Source organism: Dreissena polymorpha, chromosome 1 (assembly GCF_020536995.1).
Source record: "Dreissena polymorpha isolate Duluth1 chromosome 1, UMN_Dpol_1.0, whole genome shotgun sequence".
Classification (NCBI taxonomy): Eukaryota; Metazoa; Mollusca; class Bivalvia; order Myida; family Dreissenidae; genus Dreissena; species Dreissena polymorpha.
The window spans coordinates 184,601,251-184,614,611 of record NC_068355.1 but is presented as its reverse complement, the minus strand read 5'-3'; positions in this window follow the sequence as shown (position 1 = coordinate 184,614,611).

The following is a 13,361-nucleotide window of genomic DNA, read 5'->3' as shown; positions in this document are numbered from 1 at the left end:
TAAATTCACTCAATAGGCTATATATAGGATTGGCGCATACGAAATAAAGATCCATTTTTGCATGACGAGGGTCATTAAAAATCTCATTGCGAATTGTAAATGGCACATTTTGGCACAATGATTTTCGATACAAAATTGAATTCAAAATAGCTGACTTGTAAATAATGGCGGACTATCCAGGCGTTCAGGAACAATTTCCACACGTGCTGATCGAGTACGGCAAATATTGTGGTTGGATAATTAAACGATTTTCCTCTTATCGTGACACTTTACTATTTCGGTAATGTATGTTTTCTCATCTTGAAAGCAAAACTGTGTTTATCGATAGTCAATTATATATTCACCGGACGATTAAGTGAACGAGTACCGACACTGAAATTATGGGAGATAGATGTTAACGCGTAACTGGGCCACAATTTGTGTCGTTTGAACATACAGTAGTCCGTAATTCCTTACACTGAACAGTGCTACATCCTTTGCGCTGAGCACAGACATAGTAATGTAGCCAAAATTCAGAGGTTTTATCTCGAATCAGCCTATGAAATATTCGAAAATATATATGCATGTCTGCTGGCGTTATGTAAAAGTCATTTAATGTGAAAAGCTGGGTAAACAGCTATGCCGAAAAAGCGCATTAGTGCTCTATACCTATGTTTAGGTCAGAGTTGTTGACACCGTGTGAACTGCTAGGGTACGAGTAATGCATAAACAACAAAGTACGGGTCAAAAGGGCTGTCTTTATGACTACCTAATTCGTGAGTAAAAAGTATTGCTCACATATTTATTTTCATCAATTATCTTATTGTATGTTTTGAATTTGTATATTGTGTCAAAAATTAAAAGTTGTGTGCAGGGAATTTTCATCATGAAATCATATTCTTAGTGAGATAGGTATTCGATATTCCCAAAGATTATTAGTCATAAAGATGTTTTGATAGAACTAGTTAAATTAACCTTAAATTTACCTACGATTTATACGAACACGTATATGTTTGTAGGAGCCAGGCTGTGTATAAGTGCCGTCTCAATAGTTCCCCCACCACTTGGAAGAGCATTTATTTGGTTGATGCACATAGATCATTTACATTACATTCATACATGCTATGCATCATTTATTGTTATAATTGTTATAATGTATTGTGGATTAGACTTAAATAAACTGATAAACTGTTAAACAGTTTACATGAAAACACAATCGAAGTTTGCATGATGTTGAGGTAAAGCGATACGAGTTATTTGTTGATAGAACACCAACGGTAAATTGAACGCGAAGTGGCCCTGAATTGATTATAGTTGTTTTTCTTTATACTTGAAGCAATGTTAGTAGAACACGAATCGTTGAAATGATTCAACGTGTACATTTGACTGCTTGCACGGACCACACATTTGTATTCACTTGTGCCTCGTTCTGTGAAACGGGGCTTAGGCATATCCGAACGGCCTAATAATTAGGGACGGCACGTTTCGCTTTAATGGAATATTTAGTTTGAGGAAAGTCTCCTTTAAAGAAGAATCCAACTTAGGCGGAAAGTGTCGTTTCTGTTTACCCTATGCGGACTGCTTACGCTAATCTAGGACGACACTTTACGTCACGCATAAAACCTTATGTTTACCATAAGCGAACTTCTTACGCTTATCTGGGACGACACTTTACGTGAATGTATAAAACCTTCTGTTTACCATATGCGAACTGCTTAGGCTAATCTGGGACGACACTTAACGTACACGTGTAAACCCTTCTGTTTACCATATGCGAACTGTTAACGCTAATCTGGGACAACACTTTACGTACGCGTATAAAACCTTATGTTTATCATATGCGAACTGTTTACGCTTATCTGATATGACACTTTAAGTACATGTGTAAAACCTTCTGTTTACCCTATACGGACTGCTTAAGCTAATATGGGACGACACTTTACGTACATGTATAAAATCTTCTGTTTACCCTTTGCGGGCTCTTTACGTACATGTATAAAAACTTTTGTTAAACCTATGCGAACTGCTAACGCATATCTGGTACGACACTTTACGTACATGTGTAACACCTTCTGTTTACCCAATGCGGACTGCTAACGCTAATCTGGTACGACACTTTACGTACATGTATACAACTTTCTGTTAACCCTTTGAGGACTGCCAACGCTAATCTGGGACGACACTTAACGTACATGTATAAAACCTTTTGTTTACCAAATTCGGACTGCTAACGCTAATCTGGGACGACTCTTTACGTACATGTATACAATCCAGTTTTCCCCGAACGAGGCTCAATCGGATCCTAAACGTCTACACCGCCATTGATACGGGAAGCGACTCTGCAAATAAAAACGATCACAACGTATTGGTCAACAGCTAAATTCCGCGCAAATACAATCAGTTGGAAATGACAAATGAATCCCTGTGCAATCCATTTGGAGAATAGACATCGGATCACCGGGAATATCGCTGAAGTCCCTGTTCCGTTTAGACCCTGACAAATACCGCTACGTCCTGATAGTCAACACCTCCGTCGCACTCTAGGCTAATGTTTCAGGCTTTAATTTTAAAACTGAAAACATCTCTGATAAGATTATGGATTGTCAAAATTATGTATACGCCACGTAAAAATCATATCATTTATAGCGTATTTTATGTCATAATTTACCCCGCTGTTTTGTGGCAATAGCGCACAAGTTATGCTGTTGCTGCATTGTTTTTATTGAGCTCTGTGAAAACTGTGATTCATGAATGTTCATAAAATGCCATCCCATTTAAGCGTGGCTAATCAGGGACGACACTTTCCGTCTAAACTGGATTATCGCTAAGAAGAGACTTCATTTAAACGAAAATTACAATAAAAGCGGAAAGTGTCTTCTCTCATAAGCGTGTGCGGACTGCACATGCTAATATTGGACGACAATGTATGCACATACATTAAGCCCCATTTTCAAAGAGCGCGGCTGCTTGTTGTTCGTTATGAGCGTTAGCTCACACTAATGTAGAGACGCAGTTTTGCAAGCCAGTTTGATTTTAACTACGCTGAGAACGATAACTGCAAGTCAGTCTGTTGTTTGCTAAGCTATGAACGATAACCTCTGCCTGTCTTCACTACCAGCAGTAAAATTATGCAGACGACGAATGCTAGAAGCGTCTGCTCTACTTCTGCAATGTGTATTTAATCAATAGTGTTTAATAGCTTGTAAGACGACATTGGCCAGTCTAGTGTTTATCATTGAAATATGTACATATTGGCTGCGTTCAGGGAAAACGGGGCATAATGCATGTCAAGATAATAATATTAGCCTGTGCACACTGATTAGCCTGTGCAATGCGCACAAGCTAATCAAGGACGACTCTTTCTGATTTTCTGGTGTTTTTCGTTCAAAGACAGTCTCTGGTACTGGAATGAAAATTAATGCATATGCATTGAGTCCTGTTTTCCCAAAATGATGCTTAAATTACCTTTTTATTAATGATTAGAAAAAAAACACATCTCGACCTGTGCTTTAAGACACACTCTTTATAAATGTGATTGGGTTGTGTTCATTTCAAACTTGCGATATGAAAAGCTATAACACTATGTTGAAAACTGAGTTGCGTCTTAGATTATACAATAGCGAACAACTTCAGTGCCTTCATCGCTTTGATTTTAAATAATGTACTCGGCTTCTCTGCTGGCGTTATTGCGACGAAAGGAAACTGTTTGTCTATCACTCGGAATGCGAATCTTAGCCGGCCGATACATCCCCGCTTCTTGTGGTGTTCCGAAAAGAATAGTGAAGCGCTGGATAATTCAAATATCTGTCAATGACAAATGTCTTATCAAAATCAACAGGTAACTATCCAGTTGTGATATAACTAAAACGTTTATCTTGTTTATTAATATCCATGACATTTATTGATAGCGCAAGCATATCAGAACTTGTCTTTGAGGCATTTTGTTTTCGGAAATGTATATATGCTTAAGATGGAAAACATTATTACTAGTACGCTAGAAAATGAATTTGATACTTTACAATGTTTCATAATATATTACATATTTACGATTTGTTAACAATCGTTAAACGTAATGAAAAGACTTGTTTGATTCATTACTAAAAAGTTAAAGCTCCTTTAAAATGTTATGTGTCCGTTATTTAAACGCTTTGAAGAGTTATGTACATGACTTGTAACTGAATTTGTTATTCGTCAGTGTTTGTTATAATTTAAATCTGATGATTTTAAATATTAGCATTTTCCCATGTTTCAATCTCATAAACTCAAACGGTAATGTTAATCCGAATGTCAAATCATAATTGTTACTTTGCGATTCAATGTGTTAATGTTGCTTTAAGTAATATTAATGAGCCGTTCACAAATGTTCTAAAGCTTAAAACTCAGTGCAACATTTCTGGTAGATGAGAGAATGTTAATCGTCTAGCTGCTGTAGAATTACATGCCATAACGCACACCTGCATTATATAATATTGCATACTATATGTTATTATTTAAAGTTTCTTGATAGTCATATTTGTTCATCTAGATTCCCAGTATCGGTCATATATCTTGTGAATGCAGAATGCCGGATTGCTTATTAATTCTGAAACCTGAAATGGAATATATCAAAGTAATAAAGTAATAAAATATGTTGTATGGCTTTAAATCTATGAGACGTAGGTTCTCAATATAATGCAACATCCATTAGATATATATGAGAAATGAAACTCCAGTATCATAATGAGTATATAGTTGTGCGATATTCATTTATTTAATGCAAATGACATATTCATATGATCCTCACTATTGCAAAAAGGGGATTACAGGCTAATCAGGGACGACACTCTCCTTCAATATGGAATTGTTCGATATAAAGGAAGTCTCTTCTAAACCAAAATCAAGACTCAGTGGTAAGTTCCGTCCTACTGTGTGGGCGGCTAATATGGACATCAATTTACACACGCGCATTAAGCCCCGTTTTTACAAACGGGTTACTTATTTACAAATGGAGGAAATGCATACAATACATTAAACATAAACGAATAAATACAGCGGATGTGACTGCTTTTGAAAAATCACTATATACATTTGTGGTTTAAAACGATTAAGGAATTATCCCCATACTTTGTCCAGAATTGTCACAAAACGCAAACAAGTAAACAAAAATCAACCTGATTATATATCAATTAGTTTTATTCCGCATGAAATGTTGTAAGTTCGCTCTGGAAATGTCTCAGTAGATTAAATTGGAACTTAAAATATGCTTTGCCCATGAAGTGTAGAAACACACACGTGTTTACTGGTATGGCTGGAAAGAAAGAGTCATTTTTTAAAAATACTAAAAACGAAATAAAGGGTATAAACGGCGGAAAAAACATTTCTCGGCATGGACGTCGCCATTTTGATTATAACGTGAAATAACGCATCCGCTTCACATTTCATGACAGTCAAGTAAATTGAAAACGACAATCATACATTAACTGTGCAATGATTCATTTATATTAAATTAATGTATTAATTATATTCATGTCCTTTAAATAAATAAAAAACATCAAAAGCGTCGATTTAAGTTTAAAATAATGTGTGCTTTTGTTGAAGATTTTTCTGATTAATTAATCATTAAAGGGGCCTTTTCACAGATTTTGGCATTTTTTAACTTATTCATTAAATGCTTTATATCGATAAATGTAAACATTGGATCGTAAAAGCTCCAGTAAAAAATCAAGAATAAAATTTAAAAAAGGAAAAGAACATAGCCCGGACCAGGTTTCGAACCAGTGACCCCTGGAGTCCTGCCAGAGTCCTGAAGTAAAAACGCTTTAGCCTACTGAGCTATTCCGCCGAGTACAAAAAGCTAACGTATTTTATACCTTATATAAGCAATCTTCGTAGTTTCACAAAATTTAACGACAAAAACAGAACTCTCCAAATTATTCAATCGTTTCGCGTTGCAACGCTTTATAATTTTTAGGTTTTAAAATCGTCAAAAGATGCATATAATGGCTATATTAGACCATGGTAAATGTTCAGTATTACTGTTTCCTCACAAATATCATAACTAAAACGAAAATTTGCGAATCTGAAACAACTTTTTTCAATTTTGTCAATTTACCAAAGCGTGAAAAGATCCCTTTAAACGCCTGCACAAATTGAGTTGTTAAGTAATTAAAAAAATTACGTATAATATATAAACACAATGTGAATGATACATTTTGCAATGTAAGTCGCTTATTTATTGTATAATAAAAAGGCTGCCTTCGGATAAAGAATACTCGGTAGTCCTCAGCGTCGACTCTTTGTTCACTTCCGATGACTGGATGCAGACGATTCGGGTCACCAAAACATACGATAAAGTATTGCAGCGCTACATCACCAAAAAAAGCTGTCTTATAAATACAGCTAAAAGGGCTTTATAACTAAGCGCTTAACTAAATGGTTATTATTTAACTATCATTTATAAGAGTCATTATGTTAATGCCTTTTGATAAAACTACGTCCGTACACGCGTTACTACTATCACTCATATCTTTAATGTTTAAAGAGACTGGATTAATAGGCGAACCCTACCCGGCGAACGAAATCGCGATACTGCGATTGAAACATCCGGCCTTCCTCTCCAACCACAACCGCCCGGTGTGCCTTTCCATCGCCGCTACTTCCGGTTAGCGACGTTGCGCATGTGACGTCAGTTCGACCGTTTATGATGCTTACGTTGATGCCGAATGTTACGTTACTGGGCACGGAGCGACCGAAGAAATCCTTGATGGTGAGATCGTAAAATGGTTTCATTTAAGGATGGCGTAACGTAATTATCGTTGAGGAAAAAACATACATTTTAAACAACAGCGTTATTATCGCCAAAATAGAACTCTTTATGATTCCTTTTATCATTATAATCATCAGCAGCACTATGAATACCATGATTATAATAATCATCATCATCATAATCATAATCAGCTTCATCATCCTCATCATCATCACCATCATCATCACCACCATCATCATCATCATCGTCATCATCATCATAATCAGCTTCTTCATCACCATCATCATCATCATCATCATCGTCATCATCATCCTCATCATCATCACCATCATCATCACCATCATCATCATCATCATCATCATCATCATCATCATCATCATCACCATCATCGTCATCATCATCATAATCAGCTTCTTCATCATCATCATCATCACCATCATCATCATCATAACGTCCTCAGTTTGAAACGGATACACTTGTTTAAAATGTTCGCGTTATTTTCTTCTGCGAAACGGCTTGATAACTGTTCACGTTTGGGTGATTCACAATACATGTACTATGCCATTTGGAATGAACTAATTTAAGCCCGTCATACTAAACAGCTGAAACCATAAAAGATGTATATATAAAGGGGCGCAGGTCATGTACACTTGCCCTAGTTACAGTTCCATTAAAGTAACACTTACTTGTATGATTATGATGAATGTATGTGAGCCTCGCCCTGTGAAAACGAGGATTAATGTATTTGCGTACACTGTCCGCACCGGCTAATCTTGGACGACACTTTCCACTTTAATGGAATTTATTTTTAAATAAGTCTCTTCTCAACGAAAATCCAGTCTAGATGGAATATGCGGACTGCCCAGGCTAATCTGGGACGACACTTTTTATTTATCCCTGTTTTCCCAGAGCGAGGCTCATTTTTATTAAGTCAACTCCATCAATCTACATTAATGTACATTTTGGGTTCTTCGCATGTGACAGAAGAGGCGCGCCGGTGGTGTTAACCATTCCATCTTGTTAAACATTATTCTATAACTTCATTCTAAAATTATTTTCCAATTTCCCCGAAACCGTGTTAAAATTGTGCGAGATATAATAACACAAATCTTTTTCAGACCCGTTTTCGTTCATGGCGCCTGCGCGGCAACTACAACTGAAGCGCGTGCATCTCGTGCTAACCTAAATCTGCCGAACCACGTGGCTTCAAAAGAAGGGCTCCTACAACTTCCGCAGTGAAGTCGTCTGCACCGCCAGTGAGGGACCGGGAGCGCCCACGTGCTTCGAAAGTACGATGAGAACTGGAGCTAGTGGTTTATCAATCCCTTAAGGCAAAGTTTTTTCCATGTAAGGTCTGTAAGTGAAACTTCGGCCAGATATTGCTTAAAATGTAAAAAGGAGCTAGTGTTTATTTAACGCATAATGCGAAGCTTTTTCGCGTAAGCTTCGCAAGTGAAAATTTGGGATAGTATTTGCTTCATGATTGAGACTTCCGATCTCGTAAATTACAATTTGTTTAACTTGGTTGTTACAACGTGCGACATTCCGTCTGGTTTTAAATGCGTACAACGTGCGACATTCTGTCGGGTTTTAAATGCGGGTGTTAGGTGTGGGGGGAGGGGGATATTCGTCATTATTAGTGAGACTGCTCATTTCCAACTTACAATTTATATAACATGAATGTAAAACCGTTTTACAGTGTAACGACATCCTGGTGTGATGACACACTCTCGTAAAGAATCAGATCAGAATGGACCACATTTTAAGTTTATAAAAAATAAGATCATGAAAAACTAATTGTATGCATGCGGACCAATGAAAACAGGCTATTTAATAATTATCAGAATCTGAACGCAAATGTCACCAAACATTGCAAAATACGATTGTGATTTCGACATAGTAGCTCGGTTGTAGGCTATGAGTTTGTTATATTTACGGAATAAATAGTGGTGTTGTTTCTATCTTTGTTGTTTAAATGAAAACATGGTAAACCAAACTGTCTGACCTATACGGGGTGATTCTGGCGGTCCGCTGTTGTGTCGGCTGGCGACTGGAAGTTGGGAGCTACAGAAATAATCTGTTTCGGTTTCGGAAACTGCCTGCACGATGTTGTCCATTGCGTCACTGCTTCCGTGCAAGATTATTACGTCTGGATAGACGACGTCACCGGTCAGCTCAACATTATCGCCTCACTAGTTTATTGGCCGTCATTTAACGAATGAAAAGCAAAGTGATTTAGATACGCGGACTATAATGACAATTTTGCCATTAGCTGAGGATGTTTGTTGATTGTTTTACTTTTTAGATGTGGTTTAAAACGTGTCAACTGATGCAACATACACTGAAAAATTACATTTAAACATACGGAATCCTGGACCCTTTTCCTATTTACCAGCATGTTTTAATATTCGAATGAATGTTCCATGTATTAGTATAATAAAGGAAAGAATATTTACTTGGTACAAGTATGCTTCATGTTCTTGCTTCATATTCAACAAATGAAACCGAGCTTTGATAAAATATACTTTATACTTGTATTAAATTAGTCTATTATCGTCAGATCCGCTTATCAAGGATGATACTTTCCCCTAATACATGGTTTTCGTTAAAAAAAGACTTCCTTCGGACGAGAAGAACATTGAAAATGGAAAGTGTTGCTTCTGACGACACTTTACGAACATGCATTATACCCCGTGTTCCCAGACCACTATACGAACATGCATCAAACCCCCTTGTTCCCAGACCACTTTACGAACATGCATTGAATCCTGTGTTCCTAGAACACTTTACGAAAATGTATTTAACCCAGTGTTCCCAGAACACTTTACGAACATGTATTAAACCCTATGTTCCCAGAACACTTTACGAACATGCATTAAACCACGTGTTCCCAGAACACTTTACGAACATGCAGTAAACCCCGTGTTCCAGAACACTTTACGAATATGCATTAAATCCTGTGTTCCCAGAGCGAGGCTTACTTTTTACAGAATCAGCATCATCAATAATAGTCGTGATTTCATTAAGATATCAGCATCATCAATAATAGTCGGGATTTCATTTAGATATCAGCATCATCAATAATAGTCGTGATTTCATTTAGATATCAGCATCATCAATAATAGTCGGGATTTCATTTAGATATCAGCATCATCAATAATAGTCGGGATTTCATTTAGATATCAGCATCATCAATAATAGTCGGGATTTCATTTAGATATCAGCATCATCAATAATAGTCGGGATTTCATTTAGATATCAGCATCATCAATAATAGTAGGGATTTCATTTAGATATTGAGATAAAACAATTTTTATTTTATTGTACTTTATTAACAAGATGGACACTCAACGTACATGCCTTAAAAGTGTAAACATTGGACTTAAATAGGACTTACGACTCACATGGGAATAATTAACATGACTTCATATAAAATACACATTAAAAATGACTGTAAGCGACGTTAAAAGTACTTTTGTATATGAAATGTGCATTAAAAGGGGAATTTAAGTATACACATTTTAATCGGCTGTTTGTTTTTTCTACAATTTTGTTAAATGAGACGTTTTTAAATCGTGCAGAGCATTAAAGCAAATTAAATAAAAATCCAATCTTTACGGATATATTTTAACGAGAGTTTCACAAACTGAAACTGATCGAATGAGCGTCGCTTTGGAAAAACGGGGTTTAATGCATGTGTGAACAGTGTCGACCCAAATTAGCCTGCACAGTTCTCCCATGCTAATAAGGGGCTACAGTTTCGCCTTAACTGGATTTTCGCTAAGAAGAGACTTCCTTTAACCAAACGATATCAAAAAAGCGGACAGTATCCACCCTGATAAGTGCAATTTTCACAGGCTAATCTAGGACGATATTTGTCGAGCATACATTAAGCACCGTTTTCCCAGAGCGAGGCTCTGATGTGTACGTTTTTACCTCAGAAGGACAGCATTTTTAAACTTCAATTCAATTTAGCACGACTATAGGAATAAACTCAGAACACTCGTTCATTTCGCCAACGAGCAAATACTATAGAATCATTGATATACGGCGGTATAAAACTAGTGGATGAAAAACTTACAAAGTTGAGGACTCGTAAATTCATTGAACTGTGACCCCCCCCCCCCCATTCAAAACAAACAATTAAACCTAACAAAAACTAATTGTTCGTTGTGGTCTTCAATTCGAGAATCGGTTAACTCACGAAATAAATGAAAATTTATGACACAGAATAATCACGATGTCACAAGAGTAATCACGATGTAGAACGAGAAATCACGATTTCACACGAGTAATCACGATGTCGCATAAGTAATCACGGTGTCACACGAGTAATCACGATGTCACACGAGTAATCACGATGTTACACGAGTAATCACGATGTCACCGAATAATTACGATTGTACTGAACATATGCATCCTGCGTATGTGTAGTAAGATAAATACTAAGGCACTCATTTAATAATAGTTCAAACAACAAAATCATAATGAACATTCTACATTAAATAGTAAGTGATAACAAATCATATACAGTATTCTTCTTTAAATATCCCCGAACAAACTAACGCACGCGAAGAACAACGTTTAAAGTGTTGTTAAAGGGATCTTTTCACGCTTTGGTAAATTGACAAAATTGAAAAAAGTTGTTTCAGATTCGCAAATTTTCGTTTTAGTTATGATATTTGTGAGGAAACAGTAATACTGAACATTTACCATGGTCTAATATAGCCATTATATGCATCTTTTGACGATTTTAAAACCTAAAAATTATAAAGCGTTGCAACGCGAAACGATTGAATAATTTGAAGAGTTCTGTTTTTGTCGTTAAATTTTGTGAAACTACGAAGATTGCTTATATAAGGTATAAAATACTTCAAGTATAAGTACTCGGCGGAATAGCTCAGCAGGCTAAAGCGTTTTTACTTCAGGACTCTGGAAGGACTCCAGGGGTCACTGGTTCGAAACCTGGTCCGGGCAATGTTTTTTTCCTTTTTTTAATTTTATTCTTGATTTTTTACTGGAGCTTTTACGATCCAATGTTTACATTTATCGATATAAAGCATTTAATGAATAAGTTAAAAAATGCCAAAATCTGTGAAAAGGCCCCTTTAAACGAGCTTATGATAAAAACACAACAGACCGCGCTAACAGGCGCCTACACCTATAAATTGTGTCATGTCCGGTGCAACGGCCGCTTAACGCTGCCAAAGTGTGTACATCATCTGCATCTCTTCGCACGTGTAGGAGTCGTAGATCGGCACGCAGTTCCCGTAATGGTCACTCAGGAGGAAATTTCCGCCGCCGGAAAGCCTGATGCAGCAGAGCGGCGCGTTTGAGTCGTATTCTGTATCGCGCGCGGAGCAGGAGTCTCGGTAGAAGTCGCAGATATGCCTAAGCTTGAAGCAGTTTTTGTTATGGAAGTCGCGCTCAGCAACAGCCGGTTCCGATGTTTGGCCTTGTGCTAGTGACCAATCATGCTCCATGCCGACTCGTTCTGAATTCAGTTCCGCGTTCGACCGACTTCCGTTGCGCTGCTGTCTATTTTTCACGACGTCTTGGAGGTTGTCAACTTCTCGAGGGTTTCCATGAGGTATTTATTAGTGTCGCCACTGGCTAAGATGTTCTCAATTATTCGATATGCTGCATTGAGAGCAATTGTATCCGGTCCACTACCATCGCCGGTAATGGCGCTGGAGAAGGCTCTAGTCATACCGTCGGCATAAAAGGAACTTCCGTCTCGCAGCGAACTGGAATACAAATTTCCATGTTGAAAAGGTACCTTTGCTGATTCTTGGAGTGTGTTTTTGAATGAAATGGACAAATGTGTTTGAATATGCGTATGTAAATATTAGTTTAAAAAATATTCATTTTAGCTCGATTGCATAGAGTGCATAAAGCTTAATTGAAACGCTCTCAGTCCGCTTCCTGGGACTAGAACCATTATTTGGTGTCTATAAGGGGAATCTAAAGAAGGATCCCACAGTAGGGCTCGAACCCGTGACCTACCGATCACGAACACATTATTCACTTCGCCACTTCGATCGGTATGCACATATTTTTGTTTCGTGTTATAGTTTACACATACATGTCTCATACACCGCGAATCCAAAACACCGCCTTAATGATATTTATTAAATTGCTAGGGCAAAATCGCACATTTTATGTTGAATAACTCAACAAGGAAGTTTTACTTTTAATAAATGTTGATAATTAAAGACACGATTGACAATGAATATACTATACCTTGTCAGTGACTTCAGGAAAGATTTCACGCTTTCTTCGGAGTCTTTATTCGCTGACACGTGATCTTAAATGGAACCAATAATTAAGCCTCGTTGTGTGACAACTATTCTTAATGCATGTGCGAAATGTCTCATGCAAGATCAGCCTGTGTAGTCCGCACAGTCTCATCAGACACGACAAATAACATCATGACTGGATTTTCGTTTAGGAGAGACTTCCTTTAAACGAAAACTACGTACAAACAAAACATGTCGTCCCTGATTAACCTGTGCGGACAACACAAGCTTATTTTGGGCGACCCCCTTACGGAAATGCATTAAGCCCCGTTTTCCAAGAACGCAGCTCAATTTCATTACACGCATAGGAAATAACAGGCAAATACTGTTGACTTCAA